This window comes from Cucurbita pepo, chromosome 3 (assembly GCF_057944985.1).
Source record: "Cucurbita pepo subsp. pepo isolate OVF chromosome 3, ASM5794498v1, whole genome shotgun sequence".
NCBI lineage: Eukaryota > Viridiplantae > Streptophyta > Magnoliopsida > Cucurbitales > Cucurbitaceae > Cucurbita > Cucurbita pepo.
The window spans coordinates 7,337,485-7,361,357 of record NC_141800.1 but is presented as its reverse complement, the minus strand read 5'-3'; the positions used below and the strand labels follow the sequence as shown (position 1 = coordinate 7,361,357).

The 23,873-nt window shown below is 35.1% G+C and overlaps 1 non-coding gene across 1 annotated transcript; it reads left to right on the top strand.

Moving 5' to 3' along the window:
- The first annotated feature begins 459 nt into the window (after positions 1-459).
- Positions 460-531, top strand: TRNAP-CGG (transfer RNA proline (anticodon CGG)). Its single transcript has one exon. It is a non-coding gene; the product is annotated as a tRNA-Pro (tRNA).
- Positions 532-23,873: the final 23,342 nt, after the last annotated feature.

The window sequence follows — 23,873 nt, the reverse complement described above, 5'->3', positions numbered from 1 at the left end:
TGAGAGGTCATATGGCAATAGTGAGATTGGTCATATCATTATGATTCTAATTTGAGATTACATTTACTCGCATGTTTTTTCTAGCATGAGATAGCAATCCCATTATAAATATTGTTAAATGGTAGGGTTTTTCTAACATGAGATAGCAATCCCATTATAAATATTGTTAAATGGTAGGGTTTTTCTAACATGAGATAGCAATCCCATTATAACTATTGTTAAATGGTCGCAAAGAATTCTCAACGTAGTAAAATTGTGAAAGGGACGAAGTAAATCCCAAAGGAATGCACATATGCTTTAGTGGCAATGCAGCTTCAACCAAAATAATTTGAGCGGAGTCATTCATAATCTCAAACGTACAAGGTAGGTTCTAAAGCACAAAAACATGTGGATAAATTTTAAATATAGAGGCGCATAAAACATATGGACTAGGAACTAAAAATGATAGATTCACTACAAGGGCATTTGGTCTAGTGGTATGATTCTCGCTTCGGGTGCGAGAGGTCTCGAGTTTGATTCTCGAAATGCCCCTTTCAATTATATCAAGTTGAACAAAGAAATAAAGATGTTTGAAAAAAAAAAAAGGAAGAAGAAGCTATATATATATATATCTTTTTAATTATAATTTATATTTGTGTAGGTAAGATTCTCTTCCAATCTTGGAAACGATATCACTTTCAAATTATTCCATGAGGGCTTGAGAAAGTCTTGCAAAAGAAGATGATGGTAGTACCATTTATTTTTGCAGAATTTTGATAGAGCCTCGACCCTAACTACAAGGGCATTTGGTCTAGTGGTATGATTCACGCTTCTGGTGCGAGAGGTTTCGAGTTCGATTTTCGAAATGCTCCCAACAATTATATCAAATTGAATAAAGAAATAATTCACATGGATGTTTATAAAAAAAAAAAAAAAGAAGAAGAAGAATAGAAGACTCGAAACCTCTTCCAATCATTCCATGAGGACTATGAGGACTTGAGATTCTTTCAGCAGTGAGACAATGATTATGCGACTCGACGAACAAGTCAACTATGCAAAATTCAAACTGCATGGACAACAGCAGTGTATGCTCGAGTCACATTTGGAAGAAACTAGTCACATTCTCCTATAATACATTTTGGGAAATTTTAGTCCAGGAGGGTGTAGATATGATTTTGATGACTAGTCATACACCCTAGTGGCACAACAATAATGGTAAAGACCTATAATACATTTTGGGAAATTTTAGTCCGGGAGGGTGTAGATATGATTTTGGTGACTAGTCATACACCCTAGTGGCACAACAATAATGGTAAAGACCTATCTAACATGAAAGCAAGTAAAAGGGGTTTGGAATGAGCATGCCGCCTTGGACAACAAATTATTTACAAAAATTGCTGAGACATGCAGCCATAGACAACACGCCATGGGCAATCGTGACCGTGACATCTGTCCCCACACAATTTATTGATATCTACATCAACCAACTCTTCATATACTCAGCATTGTAGGACGAGGCTGACTTTAGGTCTCTCGATGCGCTTCCAGCTGATCTCAGAATGAGGAGTCTCTTCCAATCTACTAGGAGCTATTGAAAATCACTTCTCGGTTCGTTGACTCTTCATGTCTTCTCTGTTGGTGTCTTCCCTACTTTCTTCGCATGAAAATCTTTCTTCTTTGCATGACGTCATACCACCTGCTTCTGCTTGATGTCTTCTTGGTCAAAATAATAACGTTTCAAGTTACTGACGTGGACAACAAGGTTAGTCCGCATCCATAAGAGCAATTGGATCCTATATGATGTCTTCATAATCTTGTGGATAACTTCGACTAGTCCATAGTATTTTTGCACCAGTCTTTGGTTCTTGTTGCTTTGAACTTGAAGTTGATATGACGTTAACTTATATAAACTCTCTATTTTTCTTGAAATTGTTGTTGTTGACGCTTCCGACTGACCCTTCTCTTCATCCATCTGGTATTTCTGTGTGAACATGTGTTGCTTCAGTGACTTGTTTTTTTTCTTCCTTCTCCAATAGAGGCGTTGGCTTGGTGTCTTTGCCCAGCATTTGAGTGATCATTGCAAGAGCCTCTGCAGGTCTAATAAACTTGACTGTTAACAAGTCATTTAGCTTTTCATAGAATTTAGCTAGCTATCCAGATTTCGTGGTATGATTCTTGCTTTTGGTGCGAGAGGTCTCGAGTTTGATAACCAAGAATGACCCAATTCACTCCTCTCGGAAGAGAATGTTTGCTCTTAACATCATTTTGTGTTTCACTTTCAATTGACATACCTATCCAGATTTAAAACTAATCTTGTGATTTATCTCTCCGGGTGAGAATAAACCCATTATCTAACCTTCTTGTTTTGCGTCGTGGTATTCCATGTAGTGGGTTGGTTCACTCGAGCTCCCCTTTTCAAATACAACAATGGCAGCAAGCGTAGATTCATCATGGCTAAGATTCTTTCTCAATTGTACTATCGTCATCATTTTCACCCCTCTTGGTTGGTGGATGTTTGTCTGAATGATCGTCATGTTAGACTCCGTTATTACTAGGCATGTAACTTACCTAGAAAATTAATTCCAAGAAAATTTACCAAGTCGGGTTAGACTCCATTACTACTAGGCATGTAACTTACCAAGTCTCCAGCTTGATAATGAACTTACCAAGAAAATTAATTCTAAGATGCTTGTAGTTTGAACGATTGAGAGATCATCTCCTCTTGATTTCTTCTTCAATTGTGTTCCTTAACTTACCCTACAGCTAATTGTATAAGGCTCATTAAATGAATCAATCTCTAGACCAAGAATTTTGGACTCAAATTTCTAAATTTCAAACTTAAAACATTTACAGAAAGTAAACTGATGGGTTCCAACGTTCCAATATCTTTTAGCCTTTGATTTCTTAACCAAAGTGTTTCCTCTCATAGCCATAAAGTTGTACAAATTGGTTTAAAAGGATGATATTCATTATGGATGAGTAATTTCGCGATTTTCAGAAATCTTGGCTAAAAGTTGCATTAAGAAATTGAAAGCCTCCATTGGCTTATTTTTCTTCCCACCCTCCTTACAAACTTAGTATTTGTGCAAGTTAGATATGGAGGCTGACTATTTATAGTAAAAATATATACTAAATATTTATATATAGTAGGCGGTTATATCTATTAAAGCTATATGTAATAAACTGAAATCATATATTTACCCATCAGTCAATTCTTTCAAAATGTACATTTCTCATTCTTCATATCCTTTATTTGCATACCTGAAGTCATTAATACAAAACTTTTAGTCAATATTTCTCCTTACATTTTCACTATCATGTTTTTCTTGTTCATTTCGATCGAGTGTGTGCGTTGTTGTGTGATCCTAACAACTGGTGTCAGAGCGAGGCAAGATTCGCCATGATCTGTGAATATGGAATGTTCAAAGACTGGAATTGAAAAGTTTGATGGATTCGATATAAGTTTCTAGAAGATGCAGATTGAAGATTATCTGTACCAGAAAGATCTTCAGAAACCTCTTTTGGGGGTGAAGCCGGATACCATGATCACAGAGGGTTGATTTAGTTGAAGCTGTCCAGAAACATGACGTTCAACCTCATCAAAGAGAAGACGACATCAGGCCTATTAAAGGTGTTGTAAAATATGTACGAAAATCCATCGACTATGAACAAGGTGTATGTAAGGACCGTGCTGACACGATGACTCAAAAAGGTGGGTAAATTTTTCCTTCTTGATAAAACCATTAAAATTTATAACATAATTTTAATTATACCAAAATAGTGCGCGCACATTACTAATTTAAAATACGACGTAATGATTAAAACACAAAATAAGGAACAGACACAAAACATTTTAAAACAAAGGGTTGAAGACGACGGGTGAGGTTTATCTATGGCACCTGCTCCAGAATCCGCTTCCGTTCTCGACCAGCTCCTTATCACCTGGAAAAAAAATGGAGAGTAAGGAATGAGTACAAGACTCAGTAAGTAGCCTACTTGTAGGCTCTTAATCGTGTCCTTGATATGCTAGGGTACCACATTCTTTATTCTTGCTTGTTCTTGATCTTTTTCTTGTTGTAAGTACTTAGGCCCTCTAATTTTTGTTCTTGACTTGGGTTTCTTATCTTGATCTTTCTTGAGAACCTTGGTCCTTGAATCCTAAAACCATGGTTTTCCTTTAAGGGTCTTAGTACTATGGTTTCTGGTTCTTGGTTCTTTGTTCCTGATTCTTGTCCTTAGAACTAGGATTTTGATCCTTGTTCTATTCCTTAATCTTTCTCTTGTTCTTGGTACTTTCTTGGTTCTTGTTTTGTTCTTGATTCGTTCTCCAAGACACCCCCCCTAGGATTTACGGCACTAGACATGTAACTGACAATCCTGTGTCCAAGGCTTCATGCGTTTCAAGCGACATAGCCTTAACCTACGTCCAAGGCTTCATGCGTTCCAGGCGACGTAGTCTTACCGAATCTTAGGGCTTGCCCTTCGATACGATCTGCTTAATCATATGCCCAAGGCTTCATGTGTTCCAAGCGGCATAGTCTGAAAACCTACATCCAAAGCTTCTTACGTGCCAAGCGATGTAGTCTTAATACTGCATCAAGGGCTTGCCCCATAATACAGTCTACTTAACCTATGCCCAAGGCTTCATACGTTCCATACGGCATAGTCTGAAAACCTACATCCAAGGCTTCTTACGTTCCAAGCGATGTAGTCTTAATACTGCATCAAGGGCTTGCCCTATAATATAGTTTGTTTAAGCTACGCTCAAGGCGTCATGCGTTCCAAGCAACATAGTCTAAGTCATGAGCATGATGTACCGTGGGAGGTCTTAGGAGGTTCTTGATTCGTGGCTAAGGTAACGTACTCTCTTCTTGTTCCTCTGTAACTTTAGACTACTCCCCTTAATAGACTGTAAAGGTCACTTGCTCGGTGCATACTTAAACATGGCATCCTACAAGTCTGTAGGGCATCTCTTCTAGGTGAAGGAAACTTGAGGCATGACATCCTGCAAAGGAAACATGGTGCAGGGCATCCCACCTAGAAGAAGAATTCTTGGACATTGCTTGGTGGGAGGTCATGGGTCACTTTGGACATGATTAGAGTATTACCTAGCATTCTTAAGTTTCTGTTTCTGAGTTTGGGGACCTTAGTCCCTCGTCCTTGAGTGGTACCTAGCATTCTTCTTACTTGGGTAGTTGTAAAGCTTGTGTGTTGTTGTTCTTGGTTCTTAATCTTTTAACTTTCTAAGGTCCTTAATTTCTTGAGGCATAAGTTGTAACTTGTATTTGTAACCATATGAACCCATCTTAGTGTAAGTTTTTCTAGAAGGCCATAGATTCCTAGGGAGTTCTTTAGAGGGTTCTAGAAGAGTCTAAAGTCTTGTGGTGTTTCCTTTATGTGTTTCTTGGATCCTAACTTGGTTTAGGTTCCAAACTTACTCCAATCAACTTGAAACCTTAAACTTATCTTCATGTCCTTCATAATCGACCTTATAAGAAGTAGCAAATCATTTGAAGCACGTATAGACCTTGAAATCTCTTAAGTAGTCCTAGGGGCATTTTGGTCATTTTACACCTAATTCTTGGTTTTGCTACTTAACGTGTTCCAATCGCTTTTCAAACTTCACTAAATCATCAAACATCATAAAATAAGATCTACTTCAGGGTTTCATAGCGTTTGGATGTCATCTAGGTCATGAACCGTAGGTAGATGTCCTTAGGGGCATTATGGTCATTTTGCACCATTTCTTGGTTTACCTACTTATCCTTATCCAATGACTAACAAACTTCATATATAACCTCAACATGCTATAGTATCCTCAGCCTTAAAATTTCATAGGCAGCAGAGTTCATTTAGTGGGTTATTTTAACGTTACGTAAATCCCGAGCAATTTATTCGGTTCAAGGTCTTAACTTATGGTTCGTAGGGTTTTTCTTTCATAGATCCTAATTTCATACTTGGTTTAGGGTTCATATTAAAATCCAAGGGATCCCTACAAGTATTTCTTAACAAAAAGTCCAAGGTGGCTACTTAGACGCGCCCTCCCCAACTCCTATCACGCTGTTTCTCCCCTCGATTCCTTCATAAAACTTAATGACGGTATTACAAAGAAGAGCTAGAGATTGATTTCATACCTTTTCATGGATCGTAGCCTAAGATATTTGCTTCCAAAGTTCATCCAAAATATGATTTCTCGCCCGAGTAAAAAACATAGAATTTCTTATTGGGTAGCTGATTCTTGGGGTTTTCGAGGCTCGATTTCTTCACGAAACCTCTTTCTTATTATTCCCTCAAGATAAAGGAATTGGTTTGGAGGAACGACTTTGAGTGTGGGATATTAATTTTGAGAAACCACTCTCGATCTGCAAGTTACCCGACACCTCCGATTTTCAATCTCTTGGGTATCTTATTCTACGACATTTCAGCTCTCCATTCCTTCAGAAAAGTTACTCGAATTCTTCCTATGAAGCTAGAGGAATCCTTAATTTGAAGGAAAAGAGGCTGTAGATAGGAATTCGACACTTACCCCCAATTTGAACCTGGAACAGATTTTCTTTAATTGGGAACAGTCCTGAGGTTATTTCTCTTGGTGGTCTTCTATAGAAACATTCTCTGGAGGTGCAGAAACCTACCTTTCTTGAAGAATACTTGTACATCCTTGGATTGGAATTTTGAGTTTTCCTTGAAGCTCTTTAATGGCAGATTGGATTGGGAGAATTGTTTCTAGGCACTTTCAGGACTCTATTCCTTCATAAAACTTGTGGGTAATCTTATTTAGAAGTTATAGGAACAAGTTTGAAAGGAAATGGTGGAGAATTTCTCTCGAATTTAGAAGAAACCCGAGAGTAGGAGACCGAAAATCTAAACACTTATTGCCAATGATTGGGAGCTCGAACTTGCTCGATTCTTGTTCCAAACGATTGCCCCAACTTCATAATTTATAGGGAAAACTTAAACAGACATTGGGAGCTCCAGAATCGTCGTGAATTATCAATTGGACTTTCTGAAAAATTCGTCGAAAATATCTACTCCGATCAGAGACTCGCCAACTTTCGTTTTGAATCCTAGCCGTTGGATGTTATGATCCGTGAGTTCTAAAACATATCCAGGTTTGGAGGAGATCCAACGGCTGAGAGTCGAGATTCGAAGAATTTTGTGCAGAAGGTACTGGGAAGGTTCTAATTTTTTTAGCAGAATGGCAAATCCATAATTATCCTTAACTTCAAGGGTATTTTGTAATTTGCCACTTTCAGAATATTTTATTATTATTTTCTCTAATAATCCATAATTTTTCCTAAAAATTCTTCATCCCTGTTGGCCATTTTTCCCTTCTTGACCATCTTGAAATTCCTTCTAGATAAGGAATTAAAAATCTACAAAGATCCTTGATAATTGGAAAAATGACCTTTCCGTCCTTTTCGCTTACGATTTCATTCTCAATCCTTCTCCAAAAGTCTTAAGTCCTTAATATTACTTCCTAAGGTCTAGAAATGACTTACTAAGACCCCTTTCCTTGCTTAATCCAAAACAATTTCTTTCCATGGATCCTTTGGGTCTTGCATAGGTGTCTTTCCTTCATTTTTGGGGTGTTATAGTGTATTTGATGCAGAGGTTGTTTAATCTACAAATGTCGTAAGGTAGCTTTGTTGCAAATCATATAAATTAGTTCAACGTGATTGAAAGTCAATTGAGCTCGGTGGAAATTATGTTCAAAAATGAAATTAAAGCATTGATTTTGATGTCATCTTTACCCGAGTCGTGGTATACTGTTGTTGCTGCAATCAACAGTTCACGAGGATCTGATAAACTGAAGTTTGATGAAATTCGAGATGTCAGCGAAAATATTCCCAAATGGAAAATGGAGATTCATCAGGCAATGCTCTTAGTGTTGATCGAAGCGAACGAAGTAAATCAAAGAGCCCAAACAAACATGGGCGATCAAAATCAAGGAACCGAAAAAAAACTCCAAACAAACCAAACGTGGAGAAAAATGACACTTTCGGACATATAGTACAAAATTGAAGAAAAACAAAATCACAAATTTGAAGATGACAATGATTCTATCTTTTCAGCAAAAGATATAAGGATGCTCTACTTCCTAGCGTGAACAGCCCAATTGAATTATGGATTTTAGATTCAGTTGCTTCGTTTCATTTATCTTCATGTAAGGAATTGTTTCAAAATTTCAAATAAGGAAATTTTGGGAAGGTGTATCTTGCCGACAACAAAACGTTGGAGATTGAAGGGAAGAGAGATGTCTGCATACAAACTCTAGCAGGAAATGAGTGGACATTATAGGATATCAAATATATTCCTGATCTCAAGAAGAATTTGATCTCTATTGGTCAGTTGGATAGCACAGGTTTTGCAGCCAAGTTTCGAAAGAGTTTAGGGAAGATTGTGAAGGGTGTCATGGTGGTAGCATGACACAAAATCTGGAACCCTACTGTAGGGTGAACTCTATACACGAGTATAATATATTGATATGGGTGTTTCTGAGAGCTGCCTTATGGAAAAATATAAACGAGTTAGCTTCACAAAGGCTACCAGAGAACCAAAGAAAGTGCGATTGGAAATGATCCATATAGACGTTTGGGAACCATCTCCAGTTTCATCATTTCTAGTACCAAAATTCCATTGATTAGATTGCTTAGGGTTAGATTGCTTACTTGATCACGGCGAGACGTGTCATTGAGCTGAGTCATAGAGATATACGACTCTTTATCCTAAGAAAAAATCTGTATAATATAAAATCTGGCTGCTCTGATATCAAACCTAATTAGCGATTTCTAATTAGCGATTTTACTGTCCCCTACGTAGAAAAGATGGGTTAAAATGAAAATTTTACCCTAGATTTTCCTATTTTTTTTTTACTATTTTCTTTTATACTTTTAATTAGTTTTTAAAATTTTTGTAACTATTTTTTTCTTCCATATCATATTTAAATTCGGTCTCTAAATCTCTCAATAAATTCCTAAGAATTTGAACTTAAAAAAAAATTGAGAAATTAATCCTCATTTGAACTCGTGTTACAACATAACATAACATAATACATGTCAAACACTCACAAAATCTGACACGTGGAGGGGCTACAGAGCACGCATGTTTAATACCTCATACAATTCATCCAACCAAGCCAATAGTAACACCACTTACCTGGTTGGTCCAAAGAGAAGTCACTAAATTTTTTGTATTGATGTTCGTTAGATCATACCCATCGATGTCTAGTTCCAAAGCTAAATCCATACCGACTTCCTTCTCTCTCTTTCTTTTTCTCCTTCTTTATTCAAATCCGCATTGGTTAGGGATATAGAAAGAATGAGTTGGAGATTGAGAAATGGGGAGAGAAATAAAGAATGTGATGGAGGAAGAGGAGGAAATGGGAGGAAGTGGAGAACATGGATAAAATGAGCAGGCACGCAACTCTTAAGCCAGTTTGAACTCCTAGTACCTTAAATAAAGTTGGTCTCCTCTAATAAAACAGGAATTTCTCTTAAGATCATTAAAATCTTATAGACTCGAAGCTCAATATCATAAATACAATTATGCTTTATCTTGAACACGCCAACCATGAAACTAAAGTCGGTTCAATTTAACTCCATTTTATTGCCATCTTGAATGATGTATAAGGTATATTCTTGGTTTACCTTAAAGTTGTTGTGGCATGATAGTTTATATTAGTTAAGCTTTTTGCAAAATCACAGTTAAAAGGCAACAACGATGAACCTAGTTCTATTAGTCATTTCAAAGACAATTTCTTTCTCCATCTTATCGGTAATAACAGTTCAACAAAATCCATATTATGCAAAGAAACAAGTTTACAGCTCATAACACCAACTACCTAAATTATGGCCTAAAAAATTGAAAACATAAGTTGTAGTTGATAATTACTCAAAAATTTCCCTAAATCAATGAACTCGTATCCAATTAGTCAATCCTAAAGATTGTAACTAGCATAGAGTAATTTAAAGTTTCGTTACTTAACTGAAGTTTATCTCATCTTTAATGAAGCATAATTTGCACTTAGGTTCATGAAATACTTATAGACTCCAACTCTGAGTACTATTAATGCAATTATGTTTCATATGAGTTTGTCAGGAATGAAACTAGGGTGAATTCAATACAACTTTATTTTGTTGTCATACAAGGCAAAATAGAAGAATTAAATCAAACAAACTGATGAACTGAACTGAATCAATGCAACCCAAATTGATTAGTCTGTTTCCTTTGTTGGGTTGTTGGTTTATTTGATAACCCTTGTATGTTATAACAATTCAATATAACATGCCTTACTTACATGTAAAATATTAGACCATCAACTTTTCATTTTATAGCCGTCCAACCACTCAGAGAAAAATATATGTGAGTAGAAACTAAAAATATTAGGTATTTAAGAAAAGACATTTGGTTTAGTGGTACGACCCTCGCTTAGGGTGCAACCTCAAATTCCCCTATGTCTAAATCTTTTCTTATCCAAGGACTTCATATTTATATAAACTTGTTCTTCCTATTATTTTAATTTTCAAACATACCTCTTAACTTCTCTACACCAATTGTTGGGCAACAAAGTTGACATAAAGGAATTAGAAAAGAGATATCAAAACTTAAGCATGTTCGCAATGGCTTGGCCATTCAGCAATAACCTAAAGTCTTTCTTTACATCCCATGGTTTTATACTTACCATCTTAGGAAATAAAGAAAAGAAAAGAAGAAAAACAAAAATTAAGTCGATTAAAACTGTAATGATAATGCTCTTAATATCATTTCATGTTTCCCACTTTCAGTAAGTATGCCTATCCAAATCTTAATTAGGTCTAGTAGAAAGTTCTTTGTTCTTATTATGTTATTGTTTTGTTCTCCAAGACACATTCTACATCCAAGGATTCAGTTCAATATGACAAAATACGACCTTAATACCTAGGCCCAAGGATTCATACATATGTTTTAAATGACATAACAAGGGCATTTGGTCTAGTGGTATGATTCTCTCTTTGGGTGCGAGAGGTCTTGAGTTCGATTCTTGGATGCCCCTTCAAGAGAGATTGTAGAATAAAATGAATTAAATATAAATATAATGCTAAGCATGCAAGAGTTATGGAGATAGATAGAGATTGTAGAATAAAATGAATTAAATAAATATAATGCTAAGCATGCGAGAGTTATGGAGATAGATAGCGATATTTCTTGGTTTTCCTATATTGATGACAGGAAATTATATTATTTTGTGGTGCAGGTATGGGGGATCCCCCACATCTCTGAAAGAAACTATTTGTTATATATACTTTTTTTTCAAATTTTTCATTTTTACGACATAATGAGTAGGGATAATTTTTCATTTTTACTATTATTGATGACGAGACATATAGGATTTTGTAACATAAGAATCATGAGGATGTAGCTCATATTGTAAAGTGCTTGCTTTGTATGCAAGAGGTATAGGGATCGATACCTTGCATCTCCAAAATAAAACTATCTATTATTATTTATATTTTTTACTTTCAATTTTCCATTATTCATGACATGTTGAGTAGCGATATTTCTTCATTTTCACTATTATTTATGATGGAAAATTTAGGGTTTTGTGATAAAAGAATTGTGGGTATTTTGCCCAAATTTCTTCATTTTCACTATTATTTATGATGGAAAATTTAGGGTTTTGTGATAAAAGAATTGTGGGTATTTTCATATTTATGACATAATGAGCAGGGATAGTTTTTCATTTTCACTATTATTGATGACGAGACGTTTAGGGTTTTGTGATGTAAGAATCGTGGGGATGTAGCTCAGATGGTAGAGTGCTTACTTTGCCTGCGTGAGGTAAGGGGATTGATACCCCGCATCTCCAAAATAAAACTATTTATTATTAAATATGTTATTTCTTTTCAATTTTTTCTTATTCATGACATGTTAAGTAGCGATATTTCTTCATTTTCACTATTATTGATGACGGAAAATTGAAAGTTTTGGGATGCAAGAATTGTGGGGATGTAACTCAGATGGTAGAGCGCTAGCTTAGCATTAGAGAGGTACGGGTATTGATACCCCACAGTACCCACATCCCCAAAATAAACTCTATTCAATCTTTCCTTATTTATTTAATAATAAGCGGAGATATTTTTTCATCTTCACTATTATTGATGACGGGATGTTTAGGATTTTCTAATGTAAGAATCATGGGAATGTAGATTAGATTGTATATCGCTTTCTTAGCATGCCAGAGGTATGGGGATCGATTCCTCGCATTTCTAAAAGAAACTATTTGTTATTACTATTTTATTTCTATTGAATTTTTCCTTATTGATGGCATAATGAGTAGCGATATTTTTTCATTTTTACTATTAGTGATGACAAGACATTTAGGGTTTTGTGACATAAGAATCGTGGGGATGTAGCTCAGAAGGTAGAGCGCTTGCTTTGCATGTGAGAGGTACGGGGATCGGTTCCCTGTATCTCCAAAATAAAACTATCTATTATTAAATATGTTATTTCTTTTCAATTGTTCCTTAGTCATGACATGTTGAGTAGCGATATTTCTTTTCACTATTATTGATGACAGGAAATTTAAGATTTTGTGGTGCAAGTAATAATGTGGGATGTAGCTCAGATGGTTTTATTTCTATTCAAACTTTTCTTATTTTGACATATTGAGCATAGATATTTTTTTATTTTCACTATTATTGGTGATGTTAGGTTTAGGATTTTATGACGCTCAGATGGTAGAGCGCTCGCTTCGCATGTGAGAAGTACGGTGCGATACCCTGCTTCTCTAAAGGAATCCTACTACCAAATATTCTATTTGTATTTCAAATTTTTCTTATTTATGACATAATGAGCGGGATAGTTTTCATTTTCACTATTGTTGATGACGAGACATTTAGGATTTTGTGATGTAAGAATCGTGGGGATGTAGCTCAGATGGTAGAGCGATCACTTTGCATGCGGAGATGTAGCTCAGATGGTTTTATTTCTATTCAAACTTTTCTTATTTTGACATATTGAGCATAGATATTTTTTTATTTTCACTATTATTGGTGATGTTAGGTTTAGGATTTTATGACGCTCAGATGGTAGAGCTCTCGCTTCGCATGTGAGAAGTACAGTGCGATACCCTGCTTCTCCAAAGGAATCCTACTACCAAATATTCTATTTGTATTTCAAATTTTTCTTATTTATGACATAATGAGCGGGATAGTTTTCATTTTCACTATTGTTGATGATGGGACATTTAGGATTTTGTTATGTAAGAATTGCTGGGATGAGCTAAGATGGCACTCTTTGAATACAAGAGCCACGGGGATCAATACACCGTATCTCTAAATAACTATTTGTTATTAATATTTTATTTTTATTCAATCTTCCCTTATTTATGACATAATGAAGAGAGATATTTTTTCATTTTCACTATTATTTATGATGGGAAGTTTAAAGGGTTTGTAATGTAAGAATTGTACGGATGTAGCTTAAATGGTAGAGCGCATGCTTTGCATGCGAGAGGTACGGGGATCGCTATCATGCATCCAAAGGAAAACTATCAATTATTAATCTTATTTATGGCATAATGATCAAAGGAAGTTTTTCATTTTCACTATTATTGATGACGGGACGTTTAGGATTTTGTGATGTAAGAATTGTGGGGATGTAGGTAAGATGGTTGAGTGCACTCTTTGCATGCGAGAGGTATGAGGATTTTGGGTTTTGTTATGTAAGAAATGTGGGGATGTAGCTAAGATGCTAGAGTGCATCTCAGAAACTCATTAATATTTTATTTCTATTCAATTTTTCCTTATTTTTGATATAATGAGAAGAAATATTTTTTCATTTTCACTATTATTGATGACGTGCCGTTTTGGATTTTGTTATGTAAGAATTATGGGGATGTAGCTACGATGGTAGAGTGCATCTCCTAAAGAAACTATTCGTTATTAATATTTTATTTCTATTCAACTTTTCCTTATTTTTGACATAACGAGCATAAATATTTTTTCATTTTCACTATTATAGATGACGCGCAATTTTGGGTTTTGTTATGCAAGAATTGTTGGAATGTAGATAAGATGGTAGAGTGCTCTGTTTGCATGCGATTGGTATGGGGATCGATACCCCGAACACCCTGCTTTGTATTCCTAAATGCTCTATAATATGGTGGTGCCTTAATGGGATAGATATTTTATATGGATTGTATATGCCTTTAAATGTGGTTTGCTACACGAAAAAAAAAAAATAGGGATAGTTAAATTTTTAAGTCACTTTTGAAAAGTATGGTGTGAGATAAATATTGCCTATTATTTCTAAGAATATATTAAGTCTTCGGACTAATGTTTGTCATTTGTAGACATGACATATAATAGAGGAATTCATAGTACCGTTCTCCTTTAGAGCAATTCATAGTACCACTTATTGTTCTCCTTCGGAAGATGTTTATGGATTTAATCTGCCTATTATTTCTAAGAATATTAAGTCTTGGGACGAATGTTTGCCATTTGTAGAGATGACATATAATAGAGCAATTTTTCATAGTACCGTTCTCCTTTAGAGCAATTTATAGTACCACTCATTGTTCTTCTTTTGAAGATGTTTATGGATTTAATCCACTTACGCCTCTTGATTTGCTTCCTATTCATTCTAATATTTTTGTGAGTAAAGCAACCACAAGTAAGGCAGATCTAATCAAAACTGTAACGACCCAAAATTTTCTACTTAATTTAAGGTCGCTACTGTATATGTACCATAAACATTGAATGCGGAAGACTTCATTTAAATTCCATAAAACATAACCTTTATCTTAAAACACAGCCATAGACATACGTGTTTCGAAAACATCTTTAAAACGACAAAACAAAAAACTAAATAAAATAAATAAGCGTTTAAGTTAAAAACATCCTATTCTAGCCTAAGTCTAAGAAAATAAATACCACTATCCTATGCATGTTCCATGGTCTCGAGTTGTGATGTTGTCGTCAGCCGTACAGGAATGTCTTGTCTTAACCTGAAAAATGTAGTAGCACATAGCTTGAAATACTCAGTAAGTGACCCCACTATTAAGGTTAAATGCAACAATCACATGCAATGAGATGATGAGTCCTATCTTTCATTCCGTTTTTCCTACGGTGCCGTCCTAACGGATAATTTTGGACGTGTACCATATACTCTACACACAGCCCATACGTGCGAGTATGGGCTCACCAGCTAGTTCGCTCACCGCTGGGCCACTTTCCTTATCCGGTGGACATACTCTAGGAGCCTCTCAGGCCGGACACCCGCTAGAACTAGTAACCGTCACGGCAGCGCTATGCAAAGCATAACGATCGTTGTCCTGCCATTGGATGTACGCGTTCGTACCCTCGTGATGGGATAGGGGTATCCCCCAAATGCATGAGCACACATAATGTATGAGGTCCAAAAACTTTTCCATTTTCATTATCCTTTAATACAACCCCGCTAGCATTGTGTACATATCATATCATTTTTCATATCGTTCATTATTCATGTCATATCGTTTCTCATTCTTCAGTTCTCAAATCATACATAGTTCTAACGGTGTTATATTTCATGTCATTTATCGTAATTTCATGTCATTCATATTATGCTGTATACACACAATTTAAGAGACCTAACATAATGTTCTATGCTTTTAACATATCATTTCATCATATACACATCATACCATGACATATTGCATCACAATGTATCATGTCATAAACAAGTCATAATATAAACACTTCGTAGTCATATCGTTCTCTAACTTATCATAGCATTAACATTCTTTGTAACGATTCAGATTTTCTATTTTTGCCTTATTTGGTTAAGATTTTATTTTTATTTCTATGAAGAACAAGATATTATGTTATGCATTTATTCCGATCGGAAAATGTGCAATTTTAAACGAGGAAGTTATTAGAAATTGTAACGGTGTGGGTTTCTGGAATAAAATCAAATCAAATAAAAATAGAATAAATAATTAAATGTAATCTCCCCAGAAATCGAGGGATTTCCTGCCAGACTTTTATTACCTAATAGAAACATTCCCATTTATCTGAGTTTCCTTATCCTAAAACCCTAGAATGCAATTGTTTCACATTATTTTTATATTCGTATGCCCAACCTTTTACCTCCCTTGAAAACGATTTTCTCTCCAACCTTTCCTCCAAAACTTTGGGTGGCTCTTCGGAGGAAGAATCGGGTAAGTAAGGCAAGGTTTTTGGAATAGGGTCGAGCTGCAGACGCACACCCAATAGCTCCGGTAGCTTCGCACGCATACACAGTGCGGGTCTGCTCGCACGTCTACAAAATCGGCTTGGTTCCGTCAATTCCCGTAGCTCGACTTGGCAGCTTAGTTGGCCGGCTCGGCAACTAGGCTTAGCGGAAAGGTATCACTATAATATATCGATTCCAAGGTTTTTAGCCCTTTCGAAGCCGTTTTTGCCCTCAGTTTTACCATCTGAGGTCTGTATGGTTCCTATACATTAAAGACAGATTAGATTGGGGGTTTATTTTGATAAATAGCATGAGGTTTAGCTAGGGTACCTTATGAAAGGTTCTAAATTTTTATGTGGTTATTATAGGACATATTTAACCGCTAGGATTCCCTCGTTGTGAGTGACTTCAACCAAGACCATCGATGTAAGTGACCATGCGATGTAGCACTATTTATGTAATGCCATGTTAGATATGTTAAGGAATGATAAGTGCCTACAATGCTGGAATTTGCAAAGCTAGAGGTCCTTCTAGAATCCTTGCAAAACGTTCACAGAGAAAGCTAACTTAACGGATTGATTCCAACCAAGAGCTGGTTAGAAGATGAATGACTCTTAGATCGAACTTGGAATCTATGATGGTCACTCTTAGATACCAAGACAATTCACTCCAGAATTAGCTTGATCAAAACTAATTCAATGAATCGGTTTAAACATCAAACCTAAAGCAAGGTTTGAAAAAGAATAACACCAAAAGGGTATCAAGAAAACACAAATGTTTTTTTTTCTGTATTCACAAAAATCCCTCAAACAGAGTATTACATGCCTTTAAATAGGCCCAAAAGATAACCCTAACAAAATAAAGTTCAGCCACCAACCACTAATAAATGCTAATAAATGCTATTAAATACAAATTGAAGAATATAAGGCAATTCATACATACTTTTAATAAATGCTATTAAATATAAATTGAAGAATATAAGGCAATTCATAAATTGTCTTAATTGGTAGTTCAACTACCAAAGGAAAGTCTTCTAATCACTTTCCAATGTCAGCCACTCCGTTATTTTCTTGATTTGATACTTGAATCTTCTTTGTATTGCTTCTTATAATTGCTCGTTCGGGTACATGCACGTGATCAGTTGTTGGATTCATATCAAGACCTCATGCATATATGTATGTCACGTGCATCGAGATTCTTCCCCTTTATGTTACGAAAGAATGAAATACGATATTTATGTTCGCCATGATATCATGCAGGCCCTTTTCTGTTATGTGGTGTCCGACTACGTGTAACACGTTGTGCCCGACCAAGTCAGGCCCAGGGGGTATGTTTATGAGCCCGCCTGGTGGGTCCATGTACACGTACATGGGCCGTGTGTGAAGGAGTACCACACACCCAACCCTACCCAGAATAGGAAAGCGCCCAAGGCTATGAAAAGTTAGGTCCCGCTCATATGTTGCATGTGTTTGCATTCCTAACCCCAACAGTGGGGTGACTTACTGAGTATTTCATAAAATACTCAAGCCACATGCTACCTACATTTTTCAGGTAAAGGCAAGGCGCCAATGTATGGTTGACGGCGGAGCTGAGGCCACCATGGAAGTTGGAGACGTGATATTTTTAGGCGTTTACTTTTATTAGACTGTTTTAAGTTATAGCATTGAGTATTGTTTTAGTTGGATTTATTTTGAATTCAGTATTGAAGGTTTATTTTTGGAGTTTAGGTTTTGTTTTGGATTCATGAACATTTATGAAAGACTCTTTCAAGGTTACTTATGATGAGCTTCTGCTTAATGAGATAAGTATGCATGGGTGACGTCACTAATTAGGTTAAAGAAAATTAGGGGCGTTACATTCTTATACCGTAATTATTATCATACAATTCACATATTATAACATATACATAACATATAAGAAGCATATCGATTCACAGACAATTCACACATATCAATATATATGACACGTGCAGAACCACAGGGCACGTGTCAACATCAAATATAATCATGCCGATAGTAAGGTCACTTACCTGGTTAGCTTAAGTCGTTGTCACGTATATATCCTTGATGAAAGTTCGATTCCGTCCTTTGAAATCCAAGTCAACTTATGTGAGCCCATGACATCAGTTTCAAGTTTGAACTTTATAAAATTATTTCTCTAATTTACATGGTTAAAATTATGATAGACAAAATTTAATGGAGTTCCATGCCCTCATTCCCTGTTTTATTTTTAAATTCTGTTCAACAAATTCCCTCAATCTTCCCTCCTCCCTCCTCGTAATTATTTTCATTTTGTAAATAGATTTTCAATTATGTAAATATTACTCTAACTCTATATTTATTTTTATTCTTTAAACATATATTATTGGCCAATTTTAATAGATTGTTTGGCTGCTATCATACAGATTTATAATCTGCCAACTAAAATTTTATTGATTCTAACCTTATTTCCTATAACTTCCCAGGCTAACAAAAAAATCTAATTCATTGAATATGAGATTTGATCCTAAATTAATTTCTTATAACAATAGCTACAAAGGAAAAAGGAATTATGAGACAAGATTTTACCTAATAACAGACCAAAATCTATCTAGGTAAATCTGCATCATATCCTTTTGTTTAAACACCATTTTACTTTTTCTCACATCTGACATTTTTTTTCTGTTTTTTTTGGATGAACTGTGATATTGTGGGGTTGAGGAAAGAGGATGCTGTTGGGATGAGAGGTTAGTGGGGAAGGGTGGGTAAATTTTATTTTTATTTTTATTTTTAAGTAATTCTTCTTAGTTATTTATTTATGAATTATTATTATTATTATTATTATTATTTGACATATATAGTTTTTTATAATTATTTTTATTTGTTTATTTTTTATTATTATTATTTTTTTTGGGCTATTACAAAAACATTGCATAAACCGGTGAAAGGAGACAATTGAGAAACAAAAAGTTACTTTAAGAATTAAATAATTTTGTGAGTAAAGCAACCATGTGATGGACAACCTGAAATTAACGCGACAATAATAGTAGGTTCTAAAGCACAAAAAAAATGTGGATAAATTTAAAATCATGAGACACACAAAACACATGGACTAGAAACTAAAAATGATTGATCCACTACTCGGTCATTTGGTCTAGTGGATAAATTTTAAATCTTGAGTTCGATTCATGAAATGCCCCCACAATTATATCAAATTAAATAGTTTGTTGTTTCGTACAAAAATTAAGGCAAACAACCTAGTGCTTTAATAAATACTCTTCCTTATGATTACATATTAATGGTATTGTTAGGTTGAATGGGAGTAAATCAATAGATTATCTAATCTGGACGATGTACTATTAAGTTCAAATTGAGCCTAATACTCCTTCACGAACGAAGTAATAATCAATCTCAATCGATGAAAGATTGGATTGGCGGACAGATAGGTGGCACCAATGTTGTCACACCATAGGCTAGGCGCTCGTGCTTGCAACATCCCGAGCTCACGCAAGAGGACTTGGATTCGCCCTCCGTACTAGAACAAGAAACTGTCGATTATTTCCTTGAACTCCAGGAGATAAGATTGCCACCAAAGATATCAATAGTGTCATGTAGATAATGGAGTGTCATGTAAACTGATGGGGTCCAAAGTTCCGAACCTCCATTTGCTTATTTTTTCTTTAAACACTCGTAGAAAAACTAACTATTTGGGCTCTAGAATGTTTGATATGGAGGTTGGGATAGAGATATATATACTAAATATTTATATATAGTAGGCGTAGAAAAACTAACCATTTGGGCTCTAGAATGTTATATGGAGGCTGACTATTCAGAGTAAAGATGTGATAGAGATATATATACTAAATATTTATGTAGAGTAGGTAGAAAAATTAACTATTTGGGCTATATAAGGTTGGATATGGAGGCTGGCTATTTATAGGAAAAATCGGATTGAGATATATATACTAAATATTTATATATAGTAGACGGTTATATCTGTTAAATCTATATATATATATATATATATATATATATATATAGATAATAAACTGAAATCATATATATACCCATTAGTCAGTGTTTTCAAAAGGTATATTTCTCATTCTTCATATCTCTCTTTGCATACCTTGAAGTCATTAATATAAAACTTTTAGTCCATATTTCTTCTTACATTTTCTCTATCAAGTTCTTTGTGTTCATTTAGATCGAGTGTGTGCGTTGTTGTGTGATCCTAATAACTGGTATCAGAGCGAGGTGAGATTCACCACGATATGTGAAGATGGAAAGTTCAAAGACAAGAATTGAAAAGTTTGATGGATTCGAAATCAATTTCTAAAGATGCAGATTGAAGATTATATGACCAGAAAGATCTTCAGAAACCCCTTTTGGGGGTGAAGCAGAATACCATGACCACGGAGGACTGGAAACTCAAGGATCGTCACGCCTTAGGGTTGATCTGGTTGACGCTGTCTAGAAACATGACGTTCAACATCATCAAAGAGAAGACGACATCAGGCCTATTGAGGGTGTTGTCAAATATGTACGAAAATTCGTCGGCTATGGATAAGGTGCATTTGATCTAGAGGTTGTTCAATCTACAAATGTCTGAAGGTAGCTTTGTTGCAGATCATATAAATTAGTTCAACGTGATTGTCAGTCAATTGAGCTTAGTGGAAATTATGTTCAAAAATGAAATTAAAGCATTGATTTTGATGTCAACTTTACCCGAGTCGTGGTATACTGTTGTTGCTGCAATCAACAGTTCATGAGGATCTGATAAACTGAAGTTTGATGAAATTCGAGATGTCAGCGAAAGTATTCCAAAACGAGAAGTAAATTAAAAAGTCCAAACAAACATGAGCGATCAAAATCAAGGAATCGAGAAAAATCTCCAAACAAACCGAACGTAAAGTGTTGAAATTTTGGAGAAAAATGACAATTTCGGACAGATGGTACAAAATTGAAGAAAAGAAAAATCATAAATTTCAAGATGACATTGATTTTATATATTCAGCAGAAGATACTGAGAATGCTCTAATTCGTAGCATGAATAGCCCAATTGAATTTCTGGATTTTAGATACAGTTGCATCGTGTCGTTTGTCTTCAAGTAAGGAATTGTTTCAAAATTTCAAATATGGAAATTTTGGGAAGGTGTATCTTGCCGACAACAAAACTTTGGAGATTGAAGGGAAGAGAGATGTCTGCATACAAACTCTAGCAGGAAATAGGTGGACGTTATAGGATGTTAGATATATTCATGATCTCAAGAAGAATCTGATCTCTTTTGGTCAGTTGAATAGCACAAGTTATGCAGCCGAGTTTGGAAAGAGTTTGGGGAAGATTGTGAAGGGTGTCATGGTGGTAGCATGACACAAAATCTGGAACCCTATACACCACTATAGGGTGTATAAACATGGTTGTTATTGCTAAGAGTGCTTTCAATTAAAGTCTACTTGAATTGGAAGCACTCTGAGCAACAACAATCATGTTTATACACCCTACAATAGTGTCAATAGACTTGCACATATGAGATTCAAAGAAATGAAGATGATGGCTCCGAATGGAGTTTTAGAAGGCTTAAAATCTATTGATATGGGTGTTTGTGAGAGCTGCGTTATGAAAAAATATAAACGAGTTAGCTTCACAAAAGCTACCAGAGAACCATAGAATGTGTGATTGGAAATGGTCCATACAGACGTTTAGGAACCATCTCCAGTCTCATCTTTTCTAGTACCAAAATTTCATTGGTTAGATGTCTCGCACTCTGTAGCAACAACTCTCTGTTTTTTTAAGGCTATTCAGATATCTCACTACCACTCTTTTCCTCCTCACCATATCTAGATAGTATAACTTTGATTCAGTATTGTCTTATATCGTTAACATCCACAACAAAGATATTTGGTCTAGTGGTATGATTCTTGCTTTTGGTGGGAGAGGTTTTGAGATCAACTCTTGAATTTTTCCTTTAATATAAAAGGCCTAAATAGTGTATAAATCCAATGCACTTAGTTTGTTTCACTTTGTGTTTTCTTAGGTAAAATAGTTTGTTTCACTTTGTGTTTTCTTAGGTAAAAAAATTTATTAATTAAGAATTTCGTGTTTTGTTTCACTTTGTGTTTTTGTAGGTAAAATAATTTATTAATTAAGAATGTCGTATATCAATCCAATGCACTTAATTTGTTTCACTTTGTGTTTTTTTAGGTAAAACAACTTATTTATTAAAAATTTGTGGTTTGTTTCACTTTGTGTTTTTGTAGGTAAAACAATTTATTAATTAATGATGTCATGTATTGATTGAAAAGTTAAAAAGATTGATGATTTTCTTTTCATTAAATCCTTGAACTTCCTCTTATACAAAAAGACCTACCTCACCTTGTTGAACTTCCTTTTAGCTCATCAACTCCAAACAAATATAGATTTCAAACTTGAGATAAAAAATCATATCGAGTGAGAGCTAAAAATGATAGATGTCGGAAATTCGGTCTAGTGGTATTATTCTTTCTTAGAGTGTGGGAGGTCCCGAGTTCACATCTTAGAATGCTTCTGTCCTTAATTCTCTTATTACTTTGGTCATATGATTATGATTCTAATTTGAGATTGCATGTACTCACCAATTTTTTCTAGCATGAGATGGAAATCCCATTATAAATATTGTTAAATGGTAGCAAGGGACGAAGTATGATTAAATAGTAGCAAAGAATGCTCAACGTATTATAAATATTGTTAAATAGTAGCAAAGAATGGTGGGCGCGGCTTCAACCAAAATAATTAATTATTATAAATATTGTTAAATGGTATCCAAGGACGGTATTATAAGTTTTTTCTAACATGAGATAGCAATCCTTTTATAAATATTGTTAAATGGTAGCAAAGAATGGTGGCGGCTTAACCAAAATAATTTGAGGTGGGTCATTCATAATCTCAAAGGTACCAGATAGATTTTAAAGCACAAAAACATATGGACAAATTTTAAATATAGAGGCGCATAAAACATATGAACTAGCAACTAAAAAGGATAAATTCACTACAAGCATTTGGTTTTGTGGTATGATTTTCGCTTCGGGTGCGAGAGGTCTCGAGTTCGATTCTCGAAATGCCGCCTACAATTATATCAAGTTGAACAAAGACATAAAGATGTATGAAAAAAAAAAAAGGAAGAAGAAGCTATATTTAATCTTTTTAATTATAATTTATGACACATAAAGATGTATGAAAAAAAAAAAAAGGAAGAAGAAGCTATATTTAATCTTTTTAATTATAATTTATGACATTTATTTTCTATTGCAGAATTTTGATAGAGCCTCGACCCTAACTTCAAAGGCATTACACCCTTGACCCTAACTTCAAAGGCATTATACCCTAGACCCACACAAATTGTTCTATGATATTTTTTTCTAGGAAGTCTTTGTTAAGTTAACGGGCACAGATTCTCTATTGCACTGATCTCCCAATAGTAGTTTTACCTAGGTCATCTGTCGTCACAATCCTTTTCAGGAAGATGCACTAAAAAAAAATCGGTAGAGTATTCGCTTAGCATGCAAGAGGTACGGGGATCGATACTTTGCATTTGCATCTCTAGAAGAAACTAATTGTTATTAATATTTTATTTAGCGATCACTTTGCATGCGGGGATGGATGTAACTCAGATGGTAGAGCGATCACTTTGCATGCGGGGATGGATGTAACTCAGATGGTAGAGCGATCACTTTGCATGCGGGGAT